Source organism: Aegilops tauschii, chromosome 2, assembly GCF_002575655.3.
Source record: "Aegilops tauschii subsp. strangulata cultivar AL8/78 chromosome 2, Aet v6.0, whole genome shotgun sequence".
Lineage (NCBI taxonomy): Eukaryota > Viridiplantae > Streptophyta > Magnoliopsida > Poales > Poaceae > Aegilops > Aegilops tauschii.
The window spans coordinates 80,690,841-80,697,112 of record NC_053036.3 but is presented as its reverse complement, the minus strand read 5'-3'; positions in this window follow the sequence as shown (position 1 = coordinate 80,697,112).

Below are 6,272 nucleotides of genomic sequence, written 5' to 3'. Positions count from 1 at the left end.
TTTGCATGTATAAATTAAGCGGGCATGTGCATAACACTCATCAACTAACCCTAAACCCTATACACTTATTAACATCTAGCTAGTAACAAAAACAGAATTTATAGTACAAGACAGTGTGACTCACTAGAAGTTGTAAGGAAGTAGTATATCTGCATTGGTATTGTGGCACTTCAAGAACTCTAGCATGTTATTCTCTACTTCTTGTTTATAATATTCATATGACCATGTCTCTTCATTAATGGTATTTGGGTCAATGAACCCAATGCCATAGCGTCCAGCTTTTCTCATTTCGGACATCTTCATCCTGCATAATACCACAGAAAAGAATATAGTGAGGATAATTACAGGTAATGATCAACGAGAGCACTACAGCTAGTTTGAGACTTAAATTACAGAAAGAAATCACTTACAGACAATAGCAACTGATGATAGATTTGTCGAGTGCGTCATAATTGAATAACTGAAACAGTTATGTATACTCAATAGACAGAGCTAGCTTATGGAAGTAATCCTCTTCCTTGACTTTCACCATGAGGGACTCTCGATTGTGGGTCTTGCAAATTTCCATGTACCATTGATGCAATTCATACATTCTCGTTGGGAGGTTCTTGACCTCCTCAGGCTTGACCAAAGGTTCGCCGCGGACATATTTCCGTTTTATGTCCTCCTCTCTAAGCGGAGACATGGGCTCAATCTTGAGGAGTTGTCCAACAGTGATACCAAGCATTTCAGCCTGCCTTCTATGCTCGTCGGTTATTACCAGCTGACCGGCGCCGGTACTCTCATGTGTTGGTACAACAAGCGGGGGGGTCGATTGCGCCGCCTGTTCTCCCAGCTGGTGAACGGTTTTCCCGCATTTTTTGCCAGCTGCTTGGCTCGAGCTCGAGCTCGACTCCTTCTGTAGTCGTGCTCGATGTGCCTTCCTGATTTGGCGCTCATAGTATGAGTCAACAGGCTTGGGAGCTGGTGGTCCAGCCATACGAATAAAGTGGCCAATCTTTTCCTTAGGCACTTTCTCCCTTGGCGGCGGTGCCGGTTTCGGTCCAAAATGGGCGTCCACTTGGGCATTCACTATGGCTGCGTTTTGCTCCTTGATCATGTTGTAAGGCCTCTGAGGAAGAGGAGCGAGGCTTGGACCATCTTTATATTGCTTGCCTCCGCTTTTACCTCCTGTACTACCTCGACTCAAACCGCTACGCACCATAGCTGCGGCGTCTCTCTTCCCCGATTGCTGAGGCGGCGGAGACGGCTGACGTGGCTGAGTTGGAGCAGGAGGAGTGGCCTGACGCTGTGCCAGACTTGAAGCAGGAGGAGTGGTCTGACGCTGTGCCGAACTTGAAGCAGGAGAGTGGTCTGACGTTGTACCGGACTTGAAGCAGGAGAAGTGGCCTGACGCTGTGCCAGACTTGGAGGAGGAGGAGTGGCCTGACGCGTTGGTGGACTTGGAGGAGAGGGAGTCTGCTGACGCGGTGGCGGACTTCAAGGAGGAGTGGCCTGACGCGTTGGTGGACTTGGAGGAGCGGGAGTCTGTTGACGCGGTGGTGGACTTCGAGGAGGAGTCGGCTGATGCGGTGTCGGTGGCCTTCGAAAGATGATGCAATCCTTTCTCCATAGGATGATACGATGTTTTGCCTCTCCTAGTGTGTGCTCCTCGTCACCTCCAGGAATGTCAAGCTCTAGCCCCGAATATTGGTCCACCACCTCATCAACCACGACACGAGCATAGCCGGCTGGAATCGGGTTGCAATGGAAGGTTGCATCGGGGGAATTTGTATAAGCAATGGCGTCCGCCACCTTCATGGATATGTTCTTCATTTTGAAGTGTTGCTCTCCATGATGTCATCCACAGGGTATCTATCCAGCAGTGCGTCGCCTGGGGCGGAACCAACGCTGCTTCTCGGCATGGATGGGACGGTGCTATCCAATGCTAGATCATCCGCTAGCTGCTGCCACTGCTGAGACCTCCTTTCCTGGCTAAGTGAGTCGATCTGCTGCTGCTGCCGCTGGAATTTTAGTGCCAAGTCCGCGTGCGCTGATTCTAGGCCTTGAAGGCGTTCTGCTTCCTGCTTCCTCTGCTCCTCCTCCAGCTTCCTCTTCTTCTCCTCCTCCATCTTCCTTCTTGCACGGCTTCTGTAGTCGATGTTCCAGTCCGAAAAGCCCTCATACCACGGAACAACGCCCTTGCCTCGTGTTCTTCCCGGGTGTTCAGGATTTCCCAGGGCGCGCGTAAGCTCGTCGTTCTCTCTATTGGGCGTGAACACCCCCTTTCGATCATCTTCTATTGCTTGAAGTAACTTATCTTCGGCTCCTTTTAGACTTGCCTTCTTCAAAACCAGGCCTGTCTTTGGGTCCAACGCCCCCCCATGCGCATAGAACCAAGTTCTGGACCTGTGGGGCCAGCTCCTAGTAACTGGAGTGACCTCTGCATCCAGCATCTCTTGCTTAGACTTATCCCACTTAAGCATTGCCACCGCGTAGCCACCTGGCCCCAGCCTATGGAACTGCTCCTTTTTTGCGGCATTGGCCTTGTTTTTTCTCAACCGTTCCTTAGATAATTCTGATTCCTTGAATTTCACGAAAGCGGGCCAGTGTTTTCTTTGCTTCTCCAGTGTTCCCTTGAATTCTGGAGTCTTCTTTCCTCCTTCGACGTACTTGGCCCATATAGTTTTCTTGTGGGTGTTGAATGCGATTGCCATCTTCCTAAGAGCAGCGTCCTTGACTTTCTCCACATCTGCATCAGTGAAATGATCTGGTAGGGTGAAATGTTCCATGAGAGAAAGCGTTTTTTTGCTCTGTCGTCGACCCAAGTAAGATCTGGACGTTTCTTTGTTGGCTCTTTCCATTCTTGAATGGAGATCGGGAGTTGGTCCCTCACAAGAACTCCGCACTAACGAATGAACTTATTCGCAATGTTCTTAGGCGTGCTTGGTTCGCCATTAGTTTTGATGGCATCGATGTTGTACTTTACACCCTCCTTCAACTTTTTGCCCGGGCCTCGCACTGTCCTGCTGCCTGTAGAAGCAGATTTGCTCGATCCGGAGGGCTGAAAGAAGAAAGATCGATTCGTTAATATATCTTCAAATAAAAAAAACATGTGATGATCACCAGATGCCTGCTTATATAAATATACCTCGCCGGTCTCTGTTATTTCAAGATCAACATTGTCGACGTCATCATAATCATAGTTCATGACTTCATCAATTCGGTCGTCGCGATCGAATATCATATCATCACCCTCCCCGGTATTGTTCAGATATTGGGAGCCGTCATCTTCTTCATTATGATCATCTGGCCCGCGAGGGCTGCGTATGATCTCGAATAGGGTCTCTTCTCCCTCTCTGCCGGTATTGTCCGCCATAGCTTTTATTTAACTAATCCAGAAGAAATATAAAACAATTTAGTATTCAAATTACAATGCATGGATGCAATCAATAAGGAAAAACTGAATCATAGTACATAATATGCATCGTCTCGAATAATATATAATCTTGAATACATCGTCTTGAATAATATATAATCTTGATACATTGTCTCAAATATTATATATCGAATACATCACTAGCTAGCTAGCTAATAAAGACCGAATACTACAGAAGAATCTAGGCCACTCGTGGTTCTTGAGGCGCGGGCGGTGGACACCCAAAGAGAAGGAACCATCACAGGATCATAGCTCCGGTCATCTCCCCAAAGAACCTGTCAGGTATTGGAGAACCTGACGTCCATAGCAGTCATGTAGCTATATGCAAATGTAACATTTTTTAAATTATTGGATTGTGATTTCTTATATACAAATTCTAAATTTCTATAACTAAAATTATAAGAAACTAAAAAAACAGCGATCATCGTCTAACAATTTGAAATTAATCTAATTCATCTAGCTAAAACTAACATTTCTAAAATTTCTAACATTTCTATATAACTAACATTTCTATAACATTTGTATAAAAAACAGAAAAAACCATTGGAATTATATATATTATAACTAACATTTCTATACATTATTTGACATTAATCTAATCTAATTATTTAATTCATCTAAAACTTTGTACGAAAAACAAAAAATAGAAAAAACTAAAAACTAAAAACAGAAAAATTGTGTGTGTGTGCGCGTGTAGTGTGTGTGTGTGTGTGCGCGCGCGCGTGTGTGCAGTAGCTACGGCCGCCGCCCGTGGCGTGGTGGCTTAGATCGATTGGAGGGAGGAGAGGGGCCGGGGGAGGGGCTCACAGCGCACGCGGGCGAGGTCGAGGCGACGGCGAGGCGAGGTCGATCCAAGGCAACGGCGACGGCGACAGGCCGGTGCGGAGACGGGGACGGGCCGACGACGGGGGCGGCGCGGAGTCGACGGGGACGACGCGACAAGGACGGGGGCGGCGCAGAGTCGACGGGGACGACGCGACAGGGGCGGCGACGACGCGGGACGGGCCGGCGGCAGAGAGAAGTGGGAGATGAGAAACTGAAATTTTTCGAACTGTTTCTTATATAGGAGGCACCTTTAGTACTGGTTGGACCACCAACCGGTACTAAAGGCCTGTTTTGGCCAGGCCAAGCGGCAGGAAGGGCAGGCCTTTAGTACCGGGTGGTGGCTCCAACCGGTACTAAAGACCCCCCCTTTAGTACCGGTTGAAGCCACGACCCGGTACTAAAGGGGTGCGCTGCCAGGCGAGAGGCGCAGAAGTTTAGTCCCACCTCGCTAGCCGAGGGGTGCTCGCACTTGCTTATAAGCCCCGCCGCCGCTGCTGTCTCGAGCTCCTCTCTAAAGCAGGCCTTCTGGGCCTACCTCTGCTGCGATGCCCTGTTGGGCCTACTGGTCTAGCGGGCCTGCATCCTGGCCCAAGTAGAATATGGGTTTCTAGTCGTATGCAGGCCGCTGTGGCCCAGTAGGTGGGCTTTTTTTATTTAGTTTTTTCTTTTTTTCTTTTCTGCTTTATTTATTTTGTTTTATTTATTTTTAGTTGTTTTTTGCTGTATTTAGAGTTTTTTTGTGAATATTTTTGCTTTAGGTACAAAAAATTACAAACTTTCTACTAGTGCCGGTAGTTTTCAAATTTGAATAGTTTAAATTTTGAATTATTTGAAATATGTGTGAATCACTAGTTTGTGAATAACTTAACTTTAAAAATAGATTTTTCAGTGATTCTTTTTTCTTATGTTTAATATTAGTGTGTTTTATCATTATATTCAATTTGGTAATACTTAGGTTATTTAAAAAATGAAATGCCTTTGTAACATATGAGTTTTCGTTCGAAACCCTGATACTTCGAAAGAGATTGTCCATTTTGTACACGAAGTGCATCCAGTTTTTGCCGTAACCCTCTCTACTTTTTTGCACATGCTATGTGGGTGAAATTATAATACCATGCCAACTTTCAACCTTTTCGGAGTTCATTTGAAGTGTTTTTCAATTTCAGGGTCATTTAGCTGAAAAAATCAGTAAATGCATGAAAGAATTTGTTTGCACATAAAATTTCTTCGCGTTTCAAATGCCAAAACACATAACTACCCTAACTATTACAGGGATTCCCTCCTGGGTGTGAAACACAGAAGAAAGTGATGATAGTGAAGCCGATCACATCCCAGATCTTTGGGTGTGAAACTTTTTCTTCGCGTGTGTCCCTTTGCGCCGTAACCATGGAAAGTCTTCATCATTTAACTGGATGCTCGGGTCAATATTCACTGTGAATGGAGCAATTCCATCAAACTTTTCATAATCTTCTGACATGTCTGTCTTGTCATCCACTCCCACGATGTTTCTCTTCCCAGAAAGAACTATGTGGCGCTTTGGCTCATCGTATGATGCATTCGCTTCCTTATCTTTTCTTTTTCTTGGCTTGGTAGACATGTCCTTCACATAGAAAACCTATGCCACATCATTGGCTAGGATGAATGGTTCGTCTGCATACGCAAGATTGTTGAGATCCACTGTTGTCATTCTGTACTGCGGGTCTTCCGTTACCCCGCCTCGTGTCATATTGATCCATTTGCACCAAAACAAAGGGACCTTCAAACCACGTCCATAGTCAAGTTCCCATATGTCCTCTATGTAACCATAATATGTTTCCTTTCCCGTCTTGGTTGCTGCATCAAAGCGAACACCACTGTTTTGGTTGGTGCTCTTCTTATCTTGGGCGATCGTGTAAAATGTATTCCCATTTATCTCGTACCCTTTGAAAGTCATTATATTCGAAGATGGTAACTGGGACAGCAAGTACAGGTCATCTTCAATAGCGGCGTCATGCATGGCACGTGTCTGCAACCAGCCGGCGAAAGTCCC